We start from the raw sequence: 17,565 nt of genomic DNA on the forward strand, positions 1-17,565 counted from the left end.
CTGTGCCAGTAGTCCTTAAATCACTAGCAGATTTTTCAAAACATATCTGGATTCAAAATCAGTTTGAATGAAACTGTACTTTTTCCAGTGAACTCTCTAGCATACAATGTTAGACTGGATACCTTCCCATTTATCTTAGCAAATTTAAATACCTATGGGTAAATACAAGTATCACAAGCAAATATAAAACTGTATTTCTACAAACCTTTGCTGTATGCATGTATGCACATAAACAAGATGTGAATAGATGGTCTACCTTCCATCTCACATTAGCAGAGAGAACCAACACTGTCAAGATGAACATGTTTACTGCATTTATTTATATATCACTGCAACTGTGTTATAAGAATTATGCTCTTATACTGCATACGACAATAAAGATCTCTAATATATTCTAATCTCTGATGAAAAGACATCATAGATGATGTAATCCATGAATAAGAATGTTACTGCAAAAATAATGTAAAAATAATAAAAAAAGAACAGTCATACTAATATGTCATACAAATATTTAGAATACTATACTTTATTATCACACTTTTTTAGGGATGCACTACCCATAATGTAGTCAAAAGTTTGAAGTGTGTCTCTATGATCTATGAAGTTTATCTCACAATACACACTTTTACTCAAAATTAAATTGTAGGTATATCCCATGGTCTGATGATCAGTTTATCTTTAACGGCTATTGTGTGCTACTTCTATTTAAGCTATGCCAGCAAAAGATTGCATTCAATTTTAGAAAGTGCATGCTTTTATTTTGGGAACTTCGGACTGTAAAGAAAGTATAAAACCAATTGCCCTGAACATGGAAGTTCATCTATGGACAGATGGATGAAATCGTTTCTACCCGTGCCTAGAAAAATTCCTCCCACACTTCCAAAGCTGATGAAACCTGCTTCCAGGATCCCTACACCAGTATTGGGCTTTGTCAAGAGTTTCTTTCGTGTTTTTATCTGCAGTGCAAGCCAGCCTTAAAAGAAGATATGTGCATTCTTTCCTAAATGTTATTTTCCTTTCTTTGTCATGGAATTACCACTTTATCACTAGGCAGGGATATAGCATTTAATTTTATATATATTAAGATTTTGGTAAGGGAAAAAGGTGCAACCGCTAACTATCTTAGTCTCAGTTAGTGTGCGCCCCCTGCTGGATTCACATACTCATGGCATAAGGGGATTCTATATGTTATGGCATAGGCATCAGCATGAGATGTAGTTGTGAACATCCCTTCCTTAAATGTGCATATTTTAACACACTGCACTAAATCTATCCTTATGTGCATTTTATTTATATCCTGTAAGAATAAAATACTTCCAGAAAAAAATACATAAACGTATTGAGAATATGTCAGCAGGACAGAGAATGATCTACTTCAAGGTTGGTCTTGTGGGAGAAACTGTAGATTAGCATTGCTCAGTTTCACTTGGCTTTGACAGCTGAGGCGGATAGAAATAAAGAGGACAGCTATGTGACCCATAACAATGTCCTTATTGAATACTGTTGTACTTTACTTCCAATCCTGAGTGCAACATAAACTGGATAAATTAAAGGAAAATTTACTTTTAATGATTTAAAAAACATTATTTTCTAAAATGCTAAAGAATAAAACTGACAATTTATAAGTACATGTGTAATAAACATACTGTACATGTAAACCATTAAAAAAAAGGTGTAGAGATTTCATTCGGAGATACACATATATTAAGCACTAGCAAAATACCCGCGCTTTGCAGCGGCGAAGTACTGCCTTAAAATTTTTATTAAGAAGAAAATTAAACCTTTTTAAACTGAGGGAAAATATACCAATAATTATTTGTTAAGGATCTCTTTGTATATCACATTGTCAGTTCGGCCCTCCGGTTGTAATATGACCAAGCTGTGCGCTAAGCTTACTCTCGAGCATGCATCGTACAGTTGGCCATGTGAAAAGTAATCTTGTCTCAAATCTCACAGCTTGGATTGCTGCTGTCATAATCGGTTTGAGTTTCACGGTTTGTTTCAAGTACGACAGTATTTGCAGGACTTGTGTTGAAGTGACATTCGGCATCTGTCAAGCGTTGTAAGCATACAACCGGTTTCATCGATAACTTCACATCCAGCTTTTGAGAGTTTAAACATTCATAAACATCAAAGTGTCCACTACTGAAATCGTCACCTGTGAATCTAAGATGTTTAAGAGGCATTGGCGGTTGTCGAAAGGTGTAAAATATTTGGCCATTTCGATACACTTGAAAGCGACAACCGAACAATTGAGCGGCAGCCATCAACTCACATGCAGAACCATAGGTGAAGGGCTTAAGCATTTCACTCTTATAGTGCTCCTGTGTAGTATAATTATCTCCTGTACCGTCATCAGTGCACACCTTGAACCTGTCGCTGTCATTCAATACATAAGACACAATGTTCCTCCGGATATCAAGAGTGAGCCTGATATGTAACAAAGTTGATATGCAATATGTAACAAAGAGAAAGGAAAAGGCAGGTGCCATCTCCGGGCATGGAAACCACTCGGTAAGTGACAGTTCTTTGATTGATGGTGATCACCTTGATGGACATGTTAATGGGAGTACAGTTGTAACAATAAAGGAAATGGGTACCTGAACAATGTAAAGTAAGTCTAAAATACCTAAACAATAACTATAATCATAATAAACGAACAATAAAACTGCGGAGAAGCCGTGGATTAAATAAAAAGGCTGTAGTTATGAGCAGGGAGACGTGACTCCCGTGGCGAAGCAAGGAAGGGAATGTAGAGACCGGAGCAACAGGCGGCCTTATATAGGCAGGCAGCCAACAACGTGGGAGGAGCTGGGATGGGGGACGTATATAAGTACGTAAGTAGGATTCCGTTAGTGTTGGGAACTCGCGTACCAAATTTCTTGAAGATGGGCCCATAAGTAACAAAGACCGTTGGAAAGTTCAATATGGTGGCCGACAGTGGCGTCATACCACTGAAATAAGTATGTACATTGGTTTCGGTTAGCGCAGGGAAGCTGCCTACCAAATTTCGTGAAGATGGGGCCATAAATAAGAAAGTTCAACATGGCGGACGTTGCAACCGTTATGACCATTACGCGTAGAATTTTGAGATGAAACATGCTTAACTTTTGTAAGTAAGTTGTAAGGAATAAGCCTGCCAAATTTCAGCCTACTACCTACACGGGAAGTTGGAGAATTGGTGAGTGAGTGAGTGAGTCAGTCAGTCAGTCAGTCAGTGAGGGCTTTGCCTTTTATTAGTATAGATGAAAACCCAAGAGACAGTAATATAAATTCAACAATACATTAAGTAGTATAGTGAAAATCTTTCTTTATAATTTTATCACATATTATTTTTAGATATTTTCTTACGGTAAGTATTTCAAGGTAGCCATTTTATTGTTATCACAAGAATTCTCAGGTAGTTTGTGTCAGATTGCATTTGTATAACATTGAATAGACAATAGAGGTACTACCATTGGTTTAATTAATTTATTTATTAGTGTGTACCCTTTTAGGTCTGTTTGCATAAAACAGAGAAACACCTACTGAGATTACCACGTCTGCCTCTCTGCCTCATGAAACAAAGGAGCTGCCAGTTACTCATTTTGTTGAAATTTAGCATTCTTACCTCTATATTATAAAAAAAAATCTTGGAAGACTTAGAAGGAGACGATATGTGATTTTCTTGGAGACACTTTAATGTCCCAGGAGACAAGGCAGTGAGACAAAAGGACAGCTGCTGTACAGGTTTTTAAATGATTGACGCACAGCGCAACAAGAAAAACACGCAGCTTGAAATCAAGCAATCCCACCCCCTTCACAACGTGAGTGGCAAAGATGTGAACTGGCTGGCGTATAGCACGTCCCGGGTGGGAGGGGTGGTCAAGCGAAGCGAGCGGTGGCAAAGCCCCCCAGTTCTTTAAGAAAATGTGACAATACAGTTCAATTCTTGTTGAGATATCTTGAACACAGTATGCTGTATAAACTCAGTAATTAATAATAATTAATTATTTTAATTAAAGTCAGTAATTAAAATACATTGCAAAATTTCTGCAACTTATCTTACTTATTATAAAAGAGAAACATTCTTTGTAATTTCAGTTATGTTTTTAACATTTTTTTACAGCTTCTAATTTAACTTGAGAGTTCACTTCTCTTTTACCTTTATGACTATGTCTTCTGACAGAAAAATTGATCCCAAGTACAAGTTGGTGAAATGCTGTGAGAGACGTGTGTGGGCATCATACACCACTGTCACACCAGTTCAGTTTTACTGTCAGTTGAGATTAAAAAGAAAAAGTCACTTGTCTAGAAATGAATGCATAAGGAAGTGTTGTTGTCTTAGTATAGAGTGAACAAATATGTACTTAGTATTTACAGTATATTAGACTTGAAACTACCTCACAGCAGAAGCTTTTGCTAAATATGTTTCAGTATTTTTCTGACACTATAATTTAGCAGCATTGCTCCAGATTTCCTCTCCATTGCGTTCAAAAGTAGAGAATTATTTATCCTGAGACTTAACCACAGTTTAATTCTCTTTTGAAAATGTTATGTGTAAGAAATTTGAATTACAGTTAGTCAAAGCCCCTCCACAAACAACCAACAACAGGACATCGATCAGTTTAATTTTTAAATAATTTCACCTGGAATCTGCTCTCTAGAAAAGCTATTGAGCCACCACAAACATATTATTACTGCATTCTTAATTACATGATATTGTAAAGTGCTGTTAATAAGCATGTTTTAATGTAATCTACAAATACTTGTAGTTGTCTTCTATTACCACTATTGTTTGATTATGGTTTACTGTTATCAAAGTTCAAAAACAAATTTGATATTTAAATAATAATAAATAATATTTTATTTAAATAGTGCTTTTCCCATGCTCAAGGTGCTTCTTTCTCAAAAAGAACAGCAGGGAATATGTAACATTCAATACAAATATTTTCTGCATGGAGCACTAAACAGATAAATACAGGATATACAAAGTATTAAATTGAATAAAAGACAATTTACCAGAGTAAAATACTAAATTCAATACTAAAAAAAGCCTGAACAAATAACATAATTTGTGATATAACACACACATAAATCATCCTGAGCAAATAGACAGTGAGGTAAACTGAAGGAATATTAGGTTAAGTTAAAAACCTGCCTGAACGATGAGCTTTAAGGTTTTTTTTTTTTAAAGAATGAATTGTGTCAGCTGATCTAAGTAATTTGAGGAGGTCATTTCAAAATCCGGGTGCTATACAGCTGAAGGCCATGTCACCTACAGAGGTTAATGAGGGGCACAACAAGCTTGCCAGAATTACAGAACCTTGGTGGGTAAACAGGATCTTAGTGATGGAGGAGGTCACTGATGTAATCCGGTGCAAGGCCATTTAAAGCTTTGTGGGTTGTTAATAGAATATTTTAATTGACTCTTTGAAGTACCTAAAATTGTAATATTGTTCTATTTTCCAATCACTTAACTCAGTCCACATATTTTCTAACTTGCAAATATTAATAATAATTTATATAAAGAAAATTACTAATTACTTAATTAGTAATTAAAACATAATAATATGCTGTGATCTTTGCAGAGTCAATGGAGGCTCTGATTGGGGCTCTCTAGAGACTGGCCAAGGAGTCTGAGTGTTGTGGATAAAAACCAAGATCCAGGCCTTTAATGACCTCTGAGGCACAGCCATCAGCAGTGTTGACTGTCTGCAGAGAGAGTGTCGACCTTGTCGAGAGGTTTACTTACCTTGGCAGTGACATTTAAAGCTCTGGTAACTCTTCCTATGAAGTCAGTAGATGGATTGGGAGAGCATGGGGGGGTCATGAGGTCACTGGAAAGGGGTTCATGGCATTTCCGATATATATGCAAAAGGGCGAAAGTCTTTAGAGTCCTGGTGATTCCTATCTTGCTATATGGTTGCGAGACATGGATGCTATCCAGTGACCTAAGATGAAGACTGGACTCCTTTGGTACTGTCTCTCTCTGGAGAGTCCTTGGGTACCACTGGTTTGACTTTGTGTCAAATGAGCAATTGCTTATGGAGTCCCGAATGAGGCACATTACCTGCATTGTGATGGAGCATCAGTTATGGCACTACGATCATGTGGCGCAATTCCCAGAGGGTGATCCAGCTCGCAGGATCCTCATTGTTGGGGAAGTTCAGTTCCAGAGGATGGGACTGGACTGCGTGTTTGCTTTAGGGGTTGCCAACCAGGATCCTAAGCTGTTTTGTCATGTGGTGATTGTGGCAATGCACTGTACTAGTGTATGCCCCCCAACTTGACTTCACTTGACTTGATAATATTCCGTATGTTCCTAAAATTTAACAAAGTAAGGCAGAAACATGAACGAATACATTTTGTACTATTATAATATGCTCTTAAAAGTCTTTTCAGAGTGCAGAGAAATGGCTGTGTATTCCCTGAGCAGACAATGCTGGGACATTTCTGCCTGCTGCTGCTCTTACATCTATAATTTATTAGCAGCATTCAAAAAAAGCTAGGCCAACTCAGTGAAACAGGAGGTGATGACCAAGCAGTGTCCTCTATGTTTTTCTGAAGAGTCTGCAATTGTATTCTTCAACTATTACTTTATTTTTTTATTTCAACATACTATATAATTCAAAGATAAGCAAAAATGCATGCTATTTACAAGGTTTGTGACATTCATAGACACTGTGAGATGATTATCATGCCAGTTAGCTGAAGTGTCATGTAAAGAAATAAAAATTAATTTTTAATTTTTCAGGTTTTTTTTTTTATACATGTGTTGTACTCTTAATACGTGTCTGTCCTGGACATTCCTTTCACCAGACTCCTATAGTTAAAATATGGCTAATATTCCTTGAAAAAGATAATTACAGGGCCACACTTCTGTGAAGTTTATTTGTTATTGGTATTAATTCAGCCAGGCCTTCATTAGAAATATTGCTAGTGTCCTGCTTTTCTGATGTTTCTAGTGTTGCTTGTAATTTCTTAACTTCTGCCTGTGCTTTTAAACTTGAATTTTCATCTTTATTTGTCCTTCAATGCCTCTATTTTCTCTCTCTCTCCTTGTTCTGAAAAAATGTATTAATGTTTTAAATAATGACATGGACAAATAGTAGTTCATTGACTCTTAAGTGCACAGTCTTCCAGTGTACCAGATTTTCAGTGGACGGTATCTCATTAGAATATTAGAAAGTTTTAAACGAGAACAGACAATTCAGCCCAACAAAACTAGCCACTTAATTCCTCCAAAATAACATCAAGTTGAGTTATGAAATACCATAACTCTGTACCACATTATATAGTAACTTTTTCAATGTGTCTATGGTTCTCTGTGTGAAGAAAAACTTCCTAATGCGCGTGAAATTTACCCTTAACACTAGAATTACCATAGCCTACAAAAAACTTGTAAATCCGGTCCACCTTAAATCCTTGCTCACCTCTCCGTCAGCACCTTTTGTCTTGTAAATGTGTCGATAAGCAGCAAAAAGCCTGGTATCCCATCTCCCCGCCCACCGCTGCAGTTCATTTCGCAAAGAAGTTTCTCTGTGCTCAGTGTTTATCTTCGAGTGAAGTGCTGGAGCTTTATAAGCTAAAAAAGTACATCATTATATGGAATACATACATTTCATGTGTGTTCAGTCTCATCAACAATCTCTGTAAAAACCTTGTTGACACAGAAAAGTTTTCATGTTTTAGTAATAATTGGAAAAATGTAGACATGAGAAGTATAATGTGTGAAGCCTGAAATACAAATACAGGGGGTCCTCGGGTTACGACACAGTTCCTTTCCTACAACAGTGATGTAACCCGAATTTTGGTGTAAGTTGAAACACACTCTAGTCTAAGTCACTTACCTATCTTAACACATTTGCAAAATCATAATCTAGAACATTAAAACACAAAATCCAAGCCTGAGAAAAAAGAAAAGGACATAAATATACTGTACTGTACACTGTACTGTAGTAACAGAAAAAATGAGTGTAAAAAAATCCTTACCTTTATTCCTTCTCATGTCTCAGTTTTTTAAAGTTTTTATGGGAGTGAGCGTTGTAAACTCAAAACGTTGTATGTCGAAACGTTGTAACCCGAGGACCCCCTGTATGAAACAAACACTTTCACAAAAGGTACACATATAACAAAACAATTGCACTTTTATTCAAGAATTTATCTGAAGAAAAAAGAAAGCAGTTTACGGTAGACGGTTGATACGACAGCTTGCGTGGTGCTAAAAACTGCTGCCTTCCAATCAAGAGGTCGCAGTTTCGATATCAGCTGCTTCCCAAATTTACCATTTTGAGTAGTGAACCGCTCTTATTGTTTATATTATACAATAAAAACATACACTTGATTTGCGTCTGTGAATCCATAGTACTAGTATTATAGTAGTTTTTTTTTTTAATTTTATTCTCTCACTCACATTCAAGCTAACCACACCACCCCCCGATCTGTGCATGACTGAGAATGACTGTGGATGTGAATTTTTTTAATTCAGTTTTATTCAGTGTTCCTGCTCAAACTAAACGAGTATGCACCTTCTGATCCATGAAGTCAAAGCCACACTGACAAAAAGAGAGACTCTGTTATATATGACATTTGGAGTAATTCATTTTATGACGTGTATTGTACATTTCAGAAAAACGTTGTTGCACTAATGCAACATTATATTCATTTGCATACTTTCATGCAGTTGTAGTCATGACATGACTGCGTTTGTTTGGCTTAGCACACCATTGTTTTTCTTGTGAAATTCCCAATAAGTTTGATGTGTCACATGACCCTCTTCCTATTGAAAAAACAAAAGTTGGATCCAAAATGGCCGACTTTAAAATGGCCACCATGGTCACCACCCATCTTGAAAAGTTTTCCCCCCTCACATATACTAATGTGGCACAAACAGGAAGTTAATATCACCAACCATTCACATTCTATTAAGGTGTTTCCATATAAATGGCCCACCCTGTATATAAAGTAAAGTAAAGTAAAGTATTTTGTATAAGTTTTAAAAAAACATCTAGCCTGGACACCTGTGTCCAATGTGAAAACAAAACTATTAAAACTTAGAAATATGTTTGCTTTTGAGTGTTACTGAGTATTGATTTCCATTTTGAGATTGCACACATATATTTTTTAAAACAATGCATCAATGTCATTGCAGGAAGAAAAAAAACAAAACATTTTTGTGAGATTCAGCCATTTTAAAAGAAGATTGTCTGTCCACTTCACTTCACTGCACATCTTCTTCCTCAGCACCCTTTAGGGCCAGGGGCATTTTTCTACCTTGAAGAGTAATCTCCAAGTGCTGTTATTGACATTTCCAAATTCTGATGTCCAGATGTGAACTCTGTCTGTACTGAAAGAAGTCAGACTTGCATTCACTTGCATTCTTTCACCATACAGATGCTTGTTCCTGCCATTAAAAAAATGTATGTATTATTTTGCAAATACAGTATATTGTCTACTGCTGCCACTATCATCATGTACACCTTTGCCTCTGTGGCCAAGCAAGAGAAAGGATGAGAACACAAAGAGCATGCAATCAAGTGACAAGAACTGATACACATACATTTAGTTTTAATCAGGTTGAAGTTTAGTAAATTTAATACAGATGTTTTAGCATAGGCAAAGTGGTAGGGGAGAGTGGTTCTGCTCAATTCTTCTATTACCTTATCACAAGAAATACCAAGTCTGCATGTGTTGTAAAACTTGACAACTGGTTTGTTGGTCCTCAGTCTTTTTCGTTGTGGTTTGACTGTATTGCACACTCTGCCTTTTTTATTCTCTCACTTACTTTTTTATCATGAATGCACACAATACATCATGAGAAGTAATGCTGAGTGTTGACTGGCCCTGTGAACTTAGCCAGAAATGGTATGTAGTGCAGGTGGCTTGGCTCTGGCAAGATAAAACATATTATTTCCAGTTTACTTTTATTGTCACGAGCATGCCTCAGAAACACAGAAGGCACATTGTTTTAAATCAAAATATTTGGTAAATTTAAAGGCTTTTGTTTTCATAATGGACCGCTGTTGTCCTTTGCTTCCATTATAAAACACTAGCTAATACCCATGGTTTCACTTGTGTAGATCTCGTTTAATAAATTGGCTGATATAAAAATATGGACACAATTTTATTTCAGTTTTAGATTATGTTACAAGTGTGCACAGTACACAAAAATCACACAAAAGGTGCAAATATGTTGAGTAAGGAACTTCAATACTTCTCTCAGGTTTCAGAATGAATAGGGAACTAGTTGAGCTCACTGTGGAGCATGCCACATAATGCTGGCCATAAGAAAAACAATCATCCCTCAAATCCAAATCCTGCCTCTTTTGTGCTTTATTGATAGACACTGCAAAACACACTTGGAAATTGCAGCCATTTGAATTGAAAAGGAAAGGCAGATAGTACAAGAGGAATACATACGGTAGTATAAAGACAGTTTCTTCCTGACCAGAGCCAGTAACGATATATGCTTCAGTTATATTTTTGTTTAAAGCTTTTATTTGCAGTCTTGTGCCATTACACAGTTCAGGAGGATTTAAGCTTCTCAAAAGTATAACTGGTGCTCCTATATTAAAAATAACTTTGTGCAGAGGAATTCCTGGAGGATTGAGCGTATGCAAGAACTCCACTGAATAGTGTACAGCCTCTTCAGCCTCTACTACTGAGTCAATTGAACAATATGTCATCTCGTGTGCTTTGCTAAAAGACAGTTATTGATTCCCATAGCTTTGTCTTTTTTAAGCGTTAATACACGTATAGCTTATTCCCTTAGCCAAGATACAGGTTTAGATGGTAAGTTTCTATGTCAGGATTTATCTTCTCCATTAATATCTCTATGTTGTCTATTAAAGTAGATAAATTGTCCAGGATCTTTATTTTTCATTCTTTCTCCTCTATTCTACTGTTTCCTAATTTCAATAATAGATCTGAAAACTCTTGTGCTTTCAAATCACCCATCAAATGCAATCTCATATTTTTTTTTAGGTCTCAGTATTTTTCTTCGGCCACATATAAAGCGGGTAGTTTCACATCCTTGGGGTAGGAGTTTCACAAAATATGTTCATATCTCTCACCTACACCCTAAAACAAACCTCCATGCCAAATTTCGAAATTCTAGGACTTGGGGTTTAGAGATCTAGTGATGAATCAGTCACTGAGTTTTCACTTTTATAAATACTGTATACTGCTCAAAAAAATTGATGGAACACTTTTTAATCAGAGTATAGCATGAAGTCAATGAAACCTCTGGGATAACAATCTGGTCAGTTAAGTAGCAGAGGGTGTTGTTAATCAGTTTCAGCTGCTTTGGTGTTAATTAAACTAACAACAGGTGCACTAGAGGGGCAACAATGAGACAACCCCGAAAACAGGAATGGTTTAACAGGTGGAGGCCAATGAAATTTTTCCCTCCTCATCTTTTCTGGCTGTTTTTTCACTAGTTTTGCACTTGGTTATGGGCAGTGTCACTATTGGTAGCAGGAGGCGATACCTGGACCCTACAGACGTTGCACAGGTAGTCCAACTTCTCCAGGATGGCACATCAATAGGTGCCATTGCCAGATGGTTTGTCTCCCAGCACAGTCTCAAGGGCATGGAGGAGATTCCATGAGACAGACAATTACTCTAGGAGAGCTGGACAGGGCTGTAGAAGGTCCTTAGCCCATCAGCAGGACTGGTATCTGCTACTTTGGGCAATGAGAAACAGGATGAGCACTGCTAGAGCCCTACAAAATGACCTCCAGCAGACCACTGGTGTGAATGTCTCTGACCAAACAATCAGAAACAGACTTCATGAGGGTGGCCTGAGGGCCTGACATCCTCTAGTGCAGGGGTGCCCAATGCCTCAATCACGATCGACCGGTAGATCGCAAAGGTAGTGCAGGTAGATCGCGTTACATTCAAAAAAAATTTTTCATCATATATCCTCCCTATGGCATTTGCCACTTGATTGACATACAGGGCAGCCAGTCTGAGATCTCTTCTCTTCTAACACACTGGTCATCCCCTATGCACGATCAAACGCGCAAGCTATGGCAAAATTCCAGCTATGATTTAGTTAGCTTTCCAATTTATATTGACTAAAGAAGGGATTTAAAAAAAAAATGTTTGGGGAGGGTATGGACTGGATGTGGAATTGGAAGAGGATTTTTTTTTCACAATGTCACAATCAAAGTGCGTTTGTCTGATCTGTCAATCTATCATTGCTATTCCAAAGAAGGAAAATGTGGAAAGGCACTTTCGAATTGTTCATAAAAACTACGAAACTGACATCCTTCCAAAAAGCGATCTGAGAAACAGAAAGGAGAGAGAACTAAAATCGCAGTGAATCAGACAGCCGTCATTTTTCACTCGGCTGAATTCAAAAGCTCCTTGAGTGCATTATTTGGCTCTACTTATTTATGCGAGTCAACCTTTTCCCACATGACGATTCAGGTACGAAAACATACATTTTATGTATAAAGTATACTCAGTATATATATATATATATATATATATATATATATATATATATATATAATTTTTAATGTAGGTAGATCATTTCAACCTGGTAATTTTAAAAGTATCTTGCAAGCCGAAAAAGTGTGGGCACCCCTGCTCTAGTGCAGGGGTAGTCAATTATAATTTAAGGAGGTCCGGATAGAGAAAATTTCCTCATGTTCAGGTCTGCAGCATCATCATGTTTAAGTTGCATTATAATTTTTACATTACAGTTAATTTATATATTTTGAAGTAGCATTGCCATTGTATCAACATCTGAAGTCAATGACTCAAATCAAACGAAGAAAGTGCAATCCCATTTCAACAATATTTATTTTCAGTGCAACTCTGGACTCTGGAGGGCTACATACAATAAAATAAGTAAAAATAAATAACAGTAAAAGTAAGTAAAAGCAAGGTAAGTTTGACATTCAACTGAGAACTATAAATAATAAGTACTTTCATAATAATAATGATAATAAGTTTTAACGTTTCAACAAAAAAAAGACTTGGCCTTATATAATAGCACATTTTCATACAAAAAAATGTAGCTCAAAGTGCACAACTGAACAGGCATAACCAGTTTCACAGTAAATCTAATCATCTTTAAATAACTGAACCTACAGTATCTTCCCCTCCTTCTTTCCCTTATATCTTAACGCCTACCTTCTCTTGTTCAGTGAGAGGAATGAGCTCTTGCTTGGTCGGCCAGGATTTTAAATCTTGGCTAGAATGGTGTCAGTGCCATCCTCATGCATGTGTGAAGATTGTCATCACTGAATGTTTTTTGTGACGTCCCAAAATCCATGCATCTCTGAGGGAAGACTTGTTGGCCAGTAAATGAATGTGTTAAAATCCTCGTTGACCAATCGTTAGTTGGCTTTAAGATCGCTTGTTTTCTGCAGCCTAACTGGCGAATTTAGTGGGTAACTTTTCTCAAATGTAATTTTGGGCTTAGTTTCGTAGTGTTGTTTCACATTCCCACTTTTAACCACTGCCACCATCTCAGAGCAGATGAAACAGAGCGGTTTCAAGCTTCCTACGGGAAGAATGAACATAAACGCCTTGGTCCATTCTGGATTAAAACCCCGGTTTTCAGTGTCAAGCTTCCGCCGTTTAGCAAAAGCCATGGCACGTTGACTATTTCATCGCTTTTCTCTCTCTTGTCTTCTCACTTCTGTATATTTTTTTCTCCATGTCAATGCCACTGCCACAAGAGTTCCAGCTGTTTTCACTCAGAATGCAGGTTTTCCGCTCCTTTATTCAGTCAAGGCCCACCCTACTCTGCCTGTGATTGGCTGACATTCTTGCCTTCACTTTGACCAATATCAGTCTTCATGCTTAAACCCAACCAACTCGAACCCACAAAGGCAACAAGTATTGGTCAATCAGAGACACGTAAGAGGTCCCTTTCACTGAGCAGCGGTGTAGAAACACTGTCAGAAAAGAGTCGCTGGTAAAAATGTAATCTCAACCAAAACTAAATAAAACTCAATGATATGTCTGGGTCTGGACAGAACAGAGTCTGAGTCCAGACACGAACCACGTATTAGTGACCTGTGCTCTAGTGGGCCCTGTGCTCACTGCCCGGCACCATGGAGCTCTATTGGCATTTGCCATAGAATACCAGAATTGGCATGTTCACCACTGACGCCCTGTGCTTTTCATAGATGAGAGCAGGTTCACCCTGAGCACATGTGACAGATGTGAAAGGGTCTGGAGAAGCCATGGAGAATGTTATGCTGTCTGTAACATCATTCAGCATGACCAGTTTGGTGGTGGGGCAGTGATGGTCTGGTGAGGCGTATCAATGGAGGGACGAACAGACCTCTACAGGCTAGAGACTGCCATTAGGTATCAGGATGAAATCCTTGGACCCATTGTCAGACCCTATGCTGGTGCAGTGGTTCTTGGGTTCCTCCTGGTGCACAACAATGCCCGGTCTCATGTGGCATGAGTATGTAGGCAGTTCCTGGAGGATGAAAGAACTGATACCATTGATTGGCCCTCACACTCACCTGACCTAAATCAAAAAAGAACTCCTCAGGGAAATTATGTTTCGGTCCATCCAACACTGCCAGGTTGCACCTCACACTGTCCAGGAGCTCAGCGATGCCCTGGTCCAGATCTGGGAGGACATCACCCACCCAGGACACCATCCGTTGTCTCATTAGGAGCATGCCCCACCATTGTTAGACATGCATACAAGCACGTGGGGGCCATACAAACTACTGAGTATGATTTTGAGTTGCTGCAATTTAACTTCAGCAAAATGGACTAGCCTGCCGCATCATTTTCTCACTTTGATTTTCGGGGCGTCTTTGAATTCAGCCCTCTGTAGATTGATAATTTTCATTTCCATCAAACAATGTGGCATCCTTTCATTTCTAACACATCACCCAGTCAGTATAGATTTCCAGCATGATTTTTTTCCCATTGACATCTGATGTATTTTCAAAGTGTTCCTTTAATTTTTTGAGCAGTTTATATAGATAAGAGAAGTCTGATTATTTTATTTAGAATTATAAAAGAAATGCTTTACCTTATAATACACAGTTTTATGTGGCTAATTAACATCTATTGTGGAAAAAAATATTTTGAAGGATAAGTTTACTATTTTTAAAGTTAAAATAGGTGTTGGATTAGCACCTCTAATTTAATATTTGACAAAAAATAGTACAAAGCTCACTTTTTAATGAAGATTTAACTTCTTGAAACAAAAAGCTATCGGGGAAGAGTAAAGCAGCACATATTAAGAGTCCAAAAGTGAAAAAGGAATCTGGGTGAGTCTTGGTTACTGAGTTCTTTGCTCAGATGTTAACCCATTGTTGTGGTTCAGCCAGTTTTATGCTTGGCTCAAGTGTGTTTTCTGTTCATTTAATCTTTTTGTTATCTTTACAACAATATTTTGTAGATTGTTATGTCTTGGTTTGTGTTCTTTCTGTATTTTATTTAATATATGCTTTTGTTTGATTCTCTGTTTTTGCATTATGATTATTTTATATTTATTTGACTCTTCATGTATGTGCCTTGTGTGATTAAATTAGATCCGAAAGGGGTGTTGCTCCCTGATTCTGCAGCTGTAAGCCAGGCAAGAGGGCACTTTGGCATTGATTTCTTTAAACAGAATTTTTTGTAAGTCAGTTGTAAACTGATCTTATTGCTTGTTTAAATTTCAGCTTTTTTAGTGTTTTTAATTCTCTAAATATCATTTGTTTTTTGTTTATTTTGCCTTTTTTTCTTCATGGGCTAAAGCCTACTTACACTTTTGAGGGATAAGCGTATTTTGATTTCTAATCCACATTTTATGCCTGGTTCTTGATTTTTGGGCACTAGCCCGGGACTAGCCTCAAGTTGTGCATTTGTATGCAGGCTAATACAACAATTACACATAGTCAAAAGAGCGTGGCAGATGAGCTTTGGCTCACATTATTCAAATATTATTTACAAAATTAGTCCAATAATTTGTAAGTAGAAAAACTGGACAAAAAGACCTTGGTAGATAAAAGACTCTTGTACCTATCCTTCAGCTTTGTCTCGATGTTTGTACTTGAAAAATGTCCTTGTCTCAGAGAGTCAAAATCAGGCTTAATCATTCTAATATATTGTTCAGCATTAAGTAAAATGTTTTTTCATATACAATCTAAATACTTCTATATACTTTTAGAAACACAAACTGAATTTAGTTATTAAGTTGTAAATATAGCAAAAAAGAGCAAAGATCTGTTCAACAATTTAGTCTAAAAAATAGTGATATATAGATTATCATGGCTCACTATATAGCTGTTACCCTTCTTTCTGTGATCTTTTGCAGCTTCCATTAAATTATGCAATTAAAAAATCCATGTACTGCCTTGCAGTTAGGAGACCTGGTTTCGCTTCCCAGGTCCTCCCTGTGAGGAGTTTGCATATTCTCCCCGTGTCTGTGTGGGTTTCCTCCGGGTACTCCGGTTTCCTCCCACAGCCCAAAGACATGCAGGTTAGGTGCATTGGCGATTCTAAAAATGGTCCCTGGTGTGTGCTTGGTATGTGGGTTAGTGTGTGTGTGCCCTGTGGTGGGCTGGCGCCCTGCCCAGGGTTTGTTTCCTGCCTTGCACCCTGTGTTGGCTGGGATTGGCTCCAGCAGACCCCTGTGACCCTGTAGTTAGGATATAGTGGGTTGGATAATGGATGGATGGATGTACTTTATGTGTAAACAAAAGATGCATCATTGTGGTTGCATGTTTTGTATTTCTTTCCATCTGCTATTTTTAAGCCTTTAATAACTTTGTCATTGTAACCTACCCATAGTTGCTGCATTAAAAAAAGTCAAACTGCATGCCTTCTTCAGTGTGGCAGTCTGGTGATTACAAAAGGAGTCTAGCTGTTTGTCAAATTATATGAGGTGCATAATGAGGACAGAAAAGCAAAACAGCTCCTTTCTAGTGGCTGATCTTCAGCAGGATGGAACAACTACTACCACATCCCAGTCCAACATCCCCATATTTCATAATATATAGCAAGATCAGAAAGCATTTTCCAGTCATTTATTCGTGACTAGACCTTGTGTCTCTCATTTATCTAAACCCAGTGTGCAGCAGCCATTCTTGAGCGTGACAGCAGAGCAGCAATAGCTCTTACTGAATCTGTTAGTGCATATATTTATTATATATATATTTATTATATATAAAACCTCAGAAAGGCATGATTGTGCAACAGCGGTTGGTTTAGCTGCAAGCTTGGGCATGTTCACACCCAAGATCTCACATTAAATTTAAATGCTGGTACCAAAGGCTTTCTCTGCTGACATCTTCTATCAATCGTCTTTAGTGCCATAGAATAGACAAGGTGTGTCTGCAGATTCTTAAGCAAAATACATTTTTTTAACAATCACATATCTTGTATTGTAAAGCATAACTCAGGTGAATATTCTTTCTATCAACAGATAATTATGTTTTGCCAATACAAACACTGCAGGGCAAGAATGGTCAAAGAGATTCTTCAAGAAATTTGGGAATGTTATGCTGCTTGTCACAGTCTGAGATGAGCTTGTGGTGATCAGAACTATCAGCCAGCAACACCTTGTTCTGTATAACATGATACTTTGGAACCCTGTAACCTCACCCT

This window comes from Polypterus senegalus, chromosome 4 (assembly GCF_016835505.1).
Source record: "Polypterus senegalus isolate Bchr_013 chromosome 4, ASM1683550v1, whole genome shotgun sequence".
In the NCBI taxonomy this organism is placed as follows: Eukaryota; Metazoa; Chordata; class Cladistia; order Polypteriformes; family Polypteridae; genus Polypterus; species Polypterus senegalus.